The sequence below is a fragment of the Vombatus ursinus genome, unplaced genomic scaffold (assembly GCF_900497805.2).
Source record: "Vombatus ursinus unplaced genomic scaffold, bare-nosed wombat genome assembly UNPS02014789.1, whole genome shotgun sequence".
NCBI lineage: Eukaryota > Metazoa > Chordata > Mammalia > Diprotodontia > Vombatidae > Vombatus > Vombatus ursinus.
Genome location: NW_020954567.1, coordinates 9,996,309 through 10,008,556, shown reverse-complemented (window position 1 = coordinate 10,008,556; position 12,248 = coordinate 9,996,309).

Here is a 12,248-nt window from a genome sequence, read left to right as displayed (position 1 = left end):
GGAAGGCATCAGGTTTATCCCCATTACAGATAATGCATGCTTGTAGTTTTAGATGGATATTGCTTACCACCTTTAAAAAGGCTCCAGTTAGGGGTAGCTAGGTGGCACAGTGGATAGAGCATTGGCCCTGGAGTCAGGAAGACCTAAGTTCAAATCTGGTTTCACACACTTGGCACTTAGATATATGACCCCATGCCTAGCCAAAAAAAAAAAAAAAAAAAAGGCAGCATTTATTCCTTTGCATTCTAGTGTTTTTAATAGGAATGAGTTTTGTACTTTGTCAAAGTTTTTCTACATCTATTGAGATAATCATGATTTTTGGTGTTTTTGTTATTGACATGGTCAAATATGCTAATAGTTTTCCTAAAATTGAACCAGTCCTGAATTCCTGGTATAAATCTCACCTGGTCATATTGTATGATCTTCATGATATATTGCCATAATCTCCTTGCTAGTATTTTATTTAACATTTTTGCAATGATATTCATTAAGTAAATTAGTTTATGGTTTTCTTTCTCAGTTTATGCTCTCCCTGGTATGGTATCAAAACCATATTTGTGTCATAAAAGGAATTTGGTAGTACTCCTTCTTCACCTATTTTTCCAAATAGTTTATATAGTATTGGGATTAATTGTTCCTTAAATGCTTGGTAGAATTTACTTGTGTATCCATCTGGTCCTGGAGATTTTTCGTTAGGAAGCTCATTGATATCTTGTTTAATTTCTTTAAAAAAAATAGAGAGAAGAGAGGGGCAGACCCAAAATGGTGGAGTAGAAGCAGTGACTTGCTTGAGCTTTTCCCAAACCCCTCCAAATACCTGTAAAAATGACTCTAAACTTCTGGAGCAGCAGAACCCATAAAAAGACAGAGTGAAACAAATTTCCAGCCTGAGACAACTTGGATGGTTGATGGGAAAGGTCTGTTGTGCCAGGCTGGGAGAGGAGCACAGTTCAGCGTGGGCCACACCTGCAAATATGAGGCCTTAACAAATCTGGAGCAGGCTGCAGACTAAATCACAGGCAGCTGTGGTGGTTTCCAGACTTCTCAACCCACAAACACCAAAGACAACTTATAAGGTCAGTGGGAAAGGTTTGTTGGACCTGGGTGAGAGAGGAGCATGGTCCAACCCTAGCCCTAGCATAGCTCTGGGGGAGCGGCCACAGTGGCAGTAGTTACTTCCAGAGCCCTGGCCTCACAGACAGTGGCTGATCAGAGGGGACTGCAGAGATCTCTTTGCTAGTGCTGAGGAAGAATTCTCGTGCTTTGCCTGTGCTTAGATCTGGGTCACAGTCCTGGGGTGAGAAGGAGCACTGGCTTGGTGGAACTTGTGGCAGGAGTGCAGAGGGAATCCTCCTTACAGTTCCAAGGCAGAAAAGAGTGCTTGTGGTCCCTCACAGACCAGAGCACAGGTCAAGGAAAGGAGTAAAAACCTCTCCCTTGATAATACCACCTTAAAAGAACTGAAAATTTACAGGTCCTTAGAGGTATCTCTGAAAACAGCTGCACAAAACTCCCAAAGCTTGGGACATTACACCCTCCACACTGGAAGCAGACCCCTACATTAACAAAGAGTTAAAAAGTCAGATAATTGGCTGGGAACATGAGCAAACAGCAGAAAAAAACCTCAGATATAGAATCCTTCTTTTTGACAAAGAAAATCAAAACATACCACCAGAAGAAGATAACAAAGTCAAGCTCCTACATCCAAAACCTCCAAGAAAAATGTGAATTAGTCTCAGGCCATGGAAGAACTTGAAAAGGATTTTGGAAAGCAAGTAAGAGAAGCAGAGGAAAAATTGGGAAGAGAAATGAGAGTGATGCAAGAAAATCATGAAAAACAAGTCAATAGCTTGCTAAATGAGACCCCCAAAAATGCTGAAGAAAGTAATACTTTAAAAATAGACTAACCCAAATGGCAAAAGAGGTCTAAAAAGTCAATGAGGAGAAGAATGCCTTAAAAAGCAGAATTGGCCAAATGGAAAAGGAAGTCCAAAAGCTTACTGAAGAAAATACTTCCTTAAAAATTAGAATGCAGCAAATAAAAGCTAATGGCTCTATGAGAAATCAAGAAATTATAAAACAAAACCAAAAGAATGAAAAAATAGAAGACAATGTGAAATATCTCATGGGAAAGACAACTGATCTGGAAAATAAATCCAGGAGAGATAATTTAAAAATTATTGGACTACCTGAAAATCATGATCAAAAAAAAAAAAAAAAGAGGGGCAGCTAGGTGGCGCAGTGGATAGAGCACTGGCCCTGAAGTCAAGAGGACCTGAGTTCAAATCCGGCATCAGACCAAGCACTTGACCCTTACTAGCTGTGTGACCCTGGGCAAGTCACTTAACCCCAATTGCCTTAAAAAAAAAAGAGCCTAGACATCATCTTTCAAGAAATTATCAAGAAAAACTGCCCTGATATTCTAGAACCAGAGAGCAAAATAGAAATCGAAAGAATCCATTGATCACCTCCTGAAAACGATCCCCAAAGGAAAACTCCTAGGAATATTATAGCCAAATTCTAGAGTTCCCAGGTCAAGGAGAAAATATTGCAAGCAGCCAGAAAGAAACAATTCAAGTATTGTGGAAACACAATCAGGATAACACAAGAATTAGCAACTTCTACTTAAAGGATCAGATGGCTTAGAATATGTATTCCAGGGGCAAAGGAGCTAGGATTACAATCAAGAATCACCTACACAGCAAAACTGAGCATAATCCTTCAGGGGAAAAATGGACATTCAGTAAATAGAGGACTTTCAAGCATTCTTGATGAAAAGACCAGAGCTGAATAGAAAATTTGACTTTCAAATACAAGATTCAAGAGAAACATGAAAAGCTAAACAGGAAAGAGAAATCTTAAGAGACTTATTAAAGTTGAACTGTTTGCTTTCCTACATGGAAAGATGATATTTGTAACTCATGAGACCTTTATCAGTATTAGGGTAATTGGAGGGAATATACATATATACATATGTATACACACACACACACACACACACAAAAGAATAGCAGCAACAAAATGAAACATTAAACAATGTGATCTTAAAAGAACTGAAACTACAGATTATTCAAAAGGCTGTGGAAAGGGCCACAGAATCTAAATAGGCTAGAGTGAAGGGGTATGCAGAATGCATGCCATCTTGGGGTGAGGGAGGGGAGAGATGGGGAGAAAAATTGAAACTCAAAATCTTGTGGAAATGAATGTTGAAAACTAAAAATAAATAAATTTGTGCATTTTAAAAAGTCAATTATATCTGCAAAAAATAGGCTTTAGTATTCTATTTCCTCTTCTGTCAATCTGAGATGTTTATATTTTTGTAAATATTCATCCATTTCACTTAGATTATCAGTTGTACTGGCATGTAAGTGGGCAAAATAGCTCTTAATAATTGCTTTAATTTAATCTTCATTGGTGGTAAATTCACCCTTTTCACTTTTGATACTAATAATTTGGTTTTCTTCTTTCTTTTTAAAAATCAAATTGACCAAATCTTATTTTTTCGTAAAAGCAGCTCCTAGTTTTATTTATTAGTTCAATTAGTTCAGTTTCAATTTTATTAATCTTTACTTTGATTTTTCAGGATTTTCATTTTGGTGTTTAATTGGTGGTTTTTAATTGTTCTTTTTCTAGTTTTTTTTTTTTTAGTGGCATGCCCAATTCAATGATCTCCTTTTTTTCTATTTAATTGATGTGTGCATTTAGAGATATAAAATTCCCCCTCAGTGTTGTATCGATTGCATCCCACAAATTTTGAAATGTTGTCTCGTTGTTGTCATACTTTTTAATGAAATTATTTATTGTTTCTATGATTTGTTCTTTAACCTACACATTCTTTAGGATTAGATTATTTAATTTTCAATTAGTTTTTAATCTATGCTTCCATAGCCCTTTGTTACATATAATTTTAATGCATTGTTATCTGAAAAGGGTGCATTTAATATTTCTGCTTTTCTGCATTTGGCTGTGAGGTTTTTATGCCCTAATACCTGGCCAATTTTTGTGAAAGTGCCATGTGCAGCTGAGATAAAATTTTCTCTTTCATTAAATGAATGCTTTTTTTTTTTAAATCCATTAAGACATTTTGCTTTATGTACCTTAGTTACTGCTCAGTTAAACACCGGTTCCTTCCACCCCCAACAATCCTCCATGGTTTCACCCCTTAGAATAACAAAACAAAACAGTAACAACACAAGAGTAGCAACAAAATAAAACATGAAACAATGTGATATTAAAAGAGTTGAAACTACAGATTACTCAAAAGGCAATGGAAAGGGGCATAGAATCTAAGTTGGCTAGAGTGAATTTTTAGTGGTGACTTGTATAGAAAAATGGTATAAAGACCAATAGTTTCCTAACTGACCTCCCCTCCGAATTGTGTCTTCTCCACATTTGCCAAACTGATATTCCTAAATCACTTAGCATATCACTCCCCTGTTTGGAAAGCTCCAGATTTAGTCCTAAATATGAATTACATATGATCAGCCTGTCATTTAAAGCCCTTGACAATCTGACCCCACTTGACTTTCCAGTCTTATCTCACATTACTCCCCCTTGGCTTATTCTACATTTCTAGACAAACTAATGTACTGTTTCCTGAATCTGACCTTCCATTTCCCATCTCTGTGCCTTTCTATAGGACATCCCCCAATTCCTGGAATGCCTGCCCTTCTCATCCCGTTTTCTCAAATCCCTGGTTTCTATTGAGACTGAACTTATGTGTCACCTCCTAACAGGTCATTTTTCCTCCATTCTCTCCCTTTGTTCACAAAGCTGGTAGACTAACCTTTGTTGTTTATCTGATTATGTCCCTCCTCTCATTAAAAACAAAAACAGAACTTGACTAGCTTCATGGAGTGAGAGTGAGGGAAATTCCAAGTGCTATGCTCATGAAGAGTTAAACATATATGAAGTATATGAAGTGTTAAAGACAAAAAACAAAGAGATTTCTAGCACACTGGAGAGATGCTCTGTGAAATATTTGAAGTAATGTGGAATAGTGTAAAGAGCCCTGGATTTGTAGTCAGAGGACCTGGCTTGAAAACTTGGCTCTGCCACTTAATACTTACATGACCTTGGGCCTCCCTGGGACTCATTTTCCTCATCTGTAAAATAAGGGAATTGGATTCAATTACTTCTAAGCACCGTTCTAGCTCTAAATCTATGATACCATAATTTATGGAAAGATTCAGGCAAACATCTGAACACCTGGAGAGCAGATGAATGCCAATAAATACATACACTGAGGAGATCCTGGATTCACCAGGGTATTGAAGTAAAGTTTCCTGTTGCTTATGGAATTAAATTCAAATTCCTTTGCCTAGTATTCAAGGCTCTCGACAATCTGGTATCATCCTACTGTTCCAGCCTTGTCTCATGTAAATCTACTTAATATTTTGGTAATTGTATTTCCACATAATTGATTTCCTTTGTAATTCTAGGAATTTTTTCTTATGCATTTAAAAACATTTTCAAAAGGGGTCTCTAGGTTTTACTTAGAGAGGTTCATGACACAAGAAAGGCCAAGAGCCCCTGTATTAATTCCTTTTCTCAAGTTAATTCCAATCCATACTACAGCCACATTGGACCATTCTATCCCTAAGCAGGCATCATACTTTCTCGTTTCTGAGATTTTATTCTCTATGCCTGGAACAATCTCTCTCTCCCTCTGTGCCCATTCAATTCCTACCATTCCCTAACATTCAACTCAAATGTCACTTTTGCTATGAAACCTTCCCAAATCCTCGCCTACAGTAGTAATCTTTTCCCCTGGGGCCCCACAAAACAGTTTCGTACTTCTCCAATACATTTATCATATAATATTACATTTTGTATTTGACTGAAAGTATGTCTTATTTCTACCCACCCCACCCCTCGTTAGATTATAGAGTGGACTGAAAGCAGGGACCATCTAAACTCTGCACTTCTCCCGATACCTGGCACAGTGTTTTACATGCAGTAAGCAGCTAAGAAATAATTGTTAAACTTGAAGAAAATGATATGAGTAAGATTACAGTCCCTTCGAACAAACATTTGAACTTTTTGTAAAAAGAATTTAGACAGAGTAGACATTTGGAACATCGTAATCATTTTCTTCTGATAACCAGATAACACAAACTTGCTGTTTATAATAAATTGCTTAGATTAATTAGACAAGATATAATGGAGGGGATCATTTCATGAGTTTCTAAAAAACACTAGTATTAGATGATGGATGTTATTGATTTACTTATAATCAAGGAGTAACTGAAAAATCTCACATTCTGGGAGGATAGCAACACTCCTGGATAAATCAAACTACCCTACTGATTTACTTGCTCTGGCTCTCCTGGAAAGTTACTCCATGACTCCCAAATTCCCCTTCACATACTAGCTGTTCTTTATTTTATTGCAATTAAATGTTTGCTCAGCTCAACAAATATTGGCAGAAATGGTTTGCCTCCCATTGCTAAATGCTTTGCTCCATTGGCTCAACCTCTTTGACAGAAAATTCTTAATAGCACTAAGTTTTGTGACAGTTGAGGAGCTCTCCCTTACCCCTAAATGATAATCATGGTGCACACCTACTGTATTTTAGGGTTGGAAAGTCCTATACACTTTTAAAAGGATCTTATTTGATCCTTACAAATCTCTGAGCTAGCTACTATATATTGTTGCCCCCATTTTACAGCTTGGAAAGGTGAGTCTTGTTAAGGTCACATAGGATATAAGTAGCAGAGCCAGGACTCAAGCTCAGGCAGCTGGTGACACAGCAAATAGAGCCCTGGACCTAGAGTCAGAAAGACCTGAGTTTAAATGTGACCTTAGATACTTACTAGCTACGTGACCCTGGGCATGACACTTAACCTCCGTCTGCCTTGGTTTTCTCCTCTGTAAAATGAAGATAATAAAAGCACATAACTCACGAAGTTGTTAGGATAAAATGAGATAATATTTGCAAAGCACTTTGCAAACCTTAAAGTGTTATATAACTATTAGCTGTTCTGTTATTAGCTCCAATGCTCCACATCACAGTTGCTGGTTTCCTCATACCAAGGATAGAGATATGAAGCCACATTTCGTCCTTTCCTCCTGTCCCCTTGCCTCTTCCAAACCCCTCTTAAAATATTAACTACTAAATGATGAGGTTATTATTTGTGATCATTTATCACTTCTGACCTCACTAAAATAAATATACATGAAAATAGATTTCTAGTCTATATTTCAACAATGAAGCTATGTGAGGACCACCCTTGGGTTCAGAAGGACCTAGGTTTCAAGCTCTATCTCTGAAATCTGCTGGGGAGTGAACATGGGGGATATTCCTTAACCCTCTCATGACCCAGCCCCTGCAAGACTATATCTTACAAATAAGTGACTCATCTACAATGGTGGAGTTTGCCACACTGCTGAAATCATAAGTCCAGATCAAAAAAACAAGACGAACCAAAATATATCCTTGAGCTAAAGTTTTCAAATTCTTTGACTGAATTCAATGATTATTTCTTCCTATTAACTTTCTCTCAATAATGCAAATGGATAGCTTTATTGCATGCACTATTTTCCCCCAACTGTGACATACTGAGACTCCCTCTGGACACAAACACCTTTCAACTATTTTGATTCTTCAAAAAAAGAAATAATTTTTGAAGGCAGCTAGATGAACTAGATAGAATGTAGGACTAGATGTCAGAAATGGGTTCTAGTGTATAACCTTAATTTAGGAAAATGACTTAATCTCCTTGGCCATCAGGTTTTTAATCTGTATAATACTCATTCTGCCTATCTCACAGGGGATATTAGAAGGTTAAAAATGGGAAGATGGATGTTATAAAAAGTGAAAACAAAAGGGTTTGAAAAGTTAAAAGCTCTAGACAAGTGTAAGGTCACACTCTGTATTCTCACTATCATCTTCTTAGTTGAAATACTGGTCACCTCACTTCTGAATTACTGCAACTGATTCTTAGCCCATTTTGCTCTCTCTACTTCCAAACGAGCTTGCAGGCCACTTTCAAGCTAATTTTCCTTAAATGACATTGTCATTGTATCATTTTCTGCTTAAATAAACTTCCATAGCTCACTATTTCTTAGTACAAATCAGTACAGTAAGGAAAATACAATACTTCTTTAAACTTCAATGCCTCCTCTTGGCCTTTAAGACTTTCCATAATAGACTCCTAAATATGAGCTACCAGTACTTATAGTATCCAGGAAACACATTTATACTGGTTTGTAAACAGTTAGCTGTTGGCCTTAAGGGACAGTGAGCTGTGTTTCAAAGGAAGGGGAGAAAATGACTTTCTAATATCATCATCTGTTATTGACCTTTGGTGTCTAAGACAGTGTAAATTGTTTTTTGCTTGGCCTTGCACAAGAAATGGGATAAAGGGAGGTAAAATGTGACTTCTGGTTAAATAGGAAGTCTTGTTCTAAAATGGCCTTATCATGTAAAACAACAACAATAAGAAAAATGATGTCAGCTAGCCTATATAGTGCTTTAAGGCTTTTTTTTTCCTTTGGTGAGGCAATTGGGGTTAAGTGACTTGCCCAGAGTCACACAGCTACTGAGTGTTATATGTCTAAGGCCAGATTTGAACTCAGGTCCTCCTGAATCCAGGGCCAGTGCTCTATCCCCTGCACCACCTAGCTGCCCCTTGCTTTAAGATTTTTAAAACACTTTACAAATATCTCATTTGATCCTCCCAACAACCTTGGGAGATAGGTGCTGTTATTATCCCCATTTTACTGATTAGCAAAAGTAAAAAAGACAGAGATTAAGTGGCTCACCCAGGGTAACACAGCTAGTAAGTGTCTAAGACTAGATTTGAACTCAGGCTTTCCTGATTCCGAGTCGAGAGCTCTGTCTACTCTACCTTCCCCAACTCTCACTACTTATGGGCTCACAGGTTCAAAGCTTAAAGAGACCTTAGGGGTCATTGAGTCTCTCCCCTCACTCCCCATTTTACAGTTGAGGAAACTGAAGCATGTGGAGTTGAAATGACTTGCCCAAAGTCCCTCAGGCAGTAGGTATTGGCTGTGGGATTGGAAGCCAGGTTCTCTGATGCCAAAGTCTGTGTTCTTTCCACTGTACAAAACACTCTATCTAGTCAAGACGGCCTTCTCCACTTCCCACAAGCAGAACCAGAATCACAGTGAATGGTAAAACTAAAAGGAAGGGAGCTTGGATATCACTTAATCATAGAAGCATTGACTCATGCAATCACAGAATGTCAGAATGGCAGGAGACGTCATCTCTTATCACAAGAGGAATCCTCTCCACAGAGTCCTGACAAATATTCACATTGCTTCTACTTGAGTGCTTCCAGTTTTAGGGAATGTAACTAACTCTGAGGTGCTATCTAAATGCTAGATCTGACTGGTTTGTTTTATTTTTTAAATACTGAATATTACATATAGGGATATTTTGTATCCTCAGCTCTTAGCACAGTGCCAGGTACATAGTAGGCACTTAATAAATGAGGATTAATTGATAATGATTGAAAAATCTGTCTCTGCAACATGCAGTCATGACTTCCTAGGTCGAGGAAAATAAATTTAATCCTCTAAGAAGAGTCTGCAAAATATTTGAAGATCTCTTAAGTTTTCTCCTCCCTAGGCTAAACATCCTGAAGTCTTTAGCTGGTTTCTGGCATGGGATGAGCTTACATGCCTTTAACTCCTGCTACTGGAGAAACTGAGGCTAGTGGATTGCTTGAGCTTGGGATTTCTAAGTTGCTGTGGGCTAAAGCTGATCAGGTTTCCACATGAAGTCCAGCTTCAATATGGTAAGCCTTGGGAATTGGGGGCCACCAGGCTGCACAAGGAGGGGTGAACCAGAGCTCCCAAGCAGATTTGTAGTGAAATGGGGCCTGTGAGTGGAGGCTGCACTCCTACTCTGGGTGAATTGGGGTTGACCACTCTCAACAGTATTACCAACAATGATGACAACGGCAATGACTATGAAAAGACCACCACCGAACACTAGTCTATCACCTTGCTTCAAGTCTTCCCTCATCATTCTGGTTACTCTCTTCTGTATCTGCTCCAGTTCATCAATTTACCTTAAATGTGATATCTGGAACTGAAGATGAAACCTCAAAGTAACCAGACCAGAGAGCAGCTAGGTGGTGCGATGGATAGACCACCCAGCCTGGAGTCAGGAAGATCTGAGTTCAAATCTAGTCTCAGATACTTACTAGCTGTATGACCTCGGGCAAGTCACTTAATCCTATTTTGCCTCAGTTTCCTCAAATGTAAAATGAGCTGGAGAAGGAAACGACAAAACACTCCAGAATCTTTGCCAAGAAAACCCCAAATGGGGTCATGAAGAGTCAGACACAACTGAAATGAATGAATAACAACAGCAAGATCAGATCAGGGCAAAATACAGTGGGCGGATAAAGTCTTTTGTTCTGAACACGTGTCCCTTTCTCTGTGACCAAAGATCACATTACCTTTTTTGACCATGCTGTCAGGTAGGTGATGCAATATAGTGTTGGGCCTGGAGTCAGGAAGACTTGAGTTCAACTATAGCCTTGGACACTTATTAACTGTGCACTTCTAGGCAAATCACTTAACCTCTGTTTGCTTCAGTTTCCTCAACCATAAAATGGAGATAATAGAATTTACATTCCAGGCTTGTTGTGAGGAATACGTGAGATAATATTTGTAGAGTACTTAGCACAGTGCCTGACACATAGTAGGTGCTACATAAGTGCCATCATCATCATCATCATCATTGCTATGGACTTCTAGGGAGCTTGCCCCCCACTAAACCCTGCTAGCGCCATTCTTTTCCTCATGAATTCTTATCCAGCTATGTCTTTGCCACAGCCATAACTTGTGCAATTGATTCTTTGAACCCGTATTGGACTTTATGTTGCCTCAATTAAATCTCTCTTTACGAGATGTGACCCATCATTATTTATGCTGACCGGGCACTTCATGGATCCCTCTTCTGTCATTCATGTGTTAATTCCCTCCCAGGTGTGTGTAATTTTCATTTGATAAATCTGCCATCTTTAGTGGGTTTGAAAAGTCTTAGGAGGCTCTCATATCAAGAATGCTCTTTCTGGTGGAGAAGCAAGCCTGTTATTATAAGGTGAGAGAGAAGGGCCATGCCATCATGGTTAAACTTACCAGAGTATGTCTAAGATGAGCAGGTACTCCAAGCAGTGAGATAAGACTGGCAGAATAGCATTCAATAGGAAATGTGATCTTTACTGGCCTTATGCAGTCCACATTAAAACATATTGAGCATGAAATGTAGGGAGAAAACAATCTCTATCTTGATATCTCTCTTCCTCTATTCCCTCATTTGCCAGACAAGGTCCCACCATTGCCCCAGTGATTAGAGTATTAGGCCTGTAATCAGTGAGTTCAAATTTGGCCTCAAACATTTACTACCGATGTCACTCTGGGGAAGTCACTTAACCTCTGACTACCTCAGTTTCTTTAACTGTAATATGGGATAATAACAGTACTTATCTCACAGTGTTGCTGTGAAGATCAAATGAAAAGTACTTAGCACAATGCCTGGTATATGGTAGATGTTCGATAAATAAATGCTTGTTCCCTTTTCCCCCTTTTCTTCCCCATTTCAAGCAAGGACAATATAACAGCACTAGTCATAGAAAGAAGAGAGTCTTTGATGAAGAAAGGGAACTTTTGATTCACAGCAAACAGTCAAAGCTGGATAGGTGAGTGTCTATGTTTCACCTTCATCTTCATTTCACTCCCTCCAGAGCCCTGGACTCACTCTGCCCCCAGTATGATGTGCTCTGATAGGTCCTTTGATATCTGCTGTCCCCACCACCTATTCCCAAGCTTGGCTCCCACCACAGTCCCCACCACCTCAAACAAATACATATATAACAGCCACTATCATAGAAAATAAAGACTTTTTGATGAACAAAGGAAACTTTTGATTCACAGAAAAGAATCACAGCGACAGGGCAGGTGGATGTCTGTCTTGGCTTCTGCACTGCCCCTTCATTTTCATTTCCTTCCCATCAGTAATTTGGATTCTACCCCCTGCTATGATGGGCTCTGATAGGTGAGCTGTCACCTTATCTTACCTCCAACCTATTTCCTGGTATCTCTACACCATGCTGCTGTCGTATCCCTTTCCCCTTTCTCATTTCCCTTTATGCATTGTCTTCCTATATTTGAATCTAAATAAGGGCAGGGACTGTCTTGCACTTTTTGTATACTTGGAACTAATGACTTTCCTTCTTTCCTTCCTTCCTTCCTTCCTTCCTTCCTTCCTT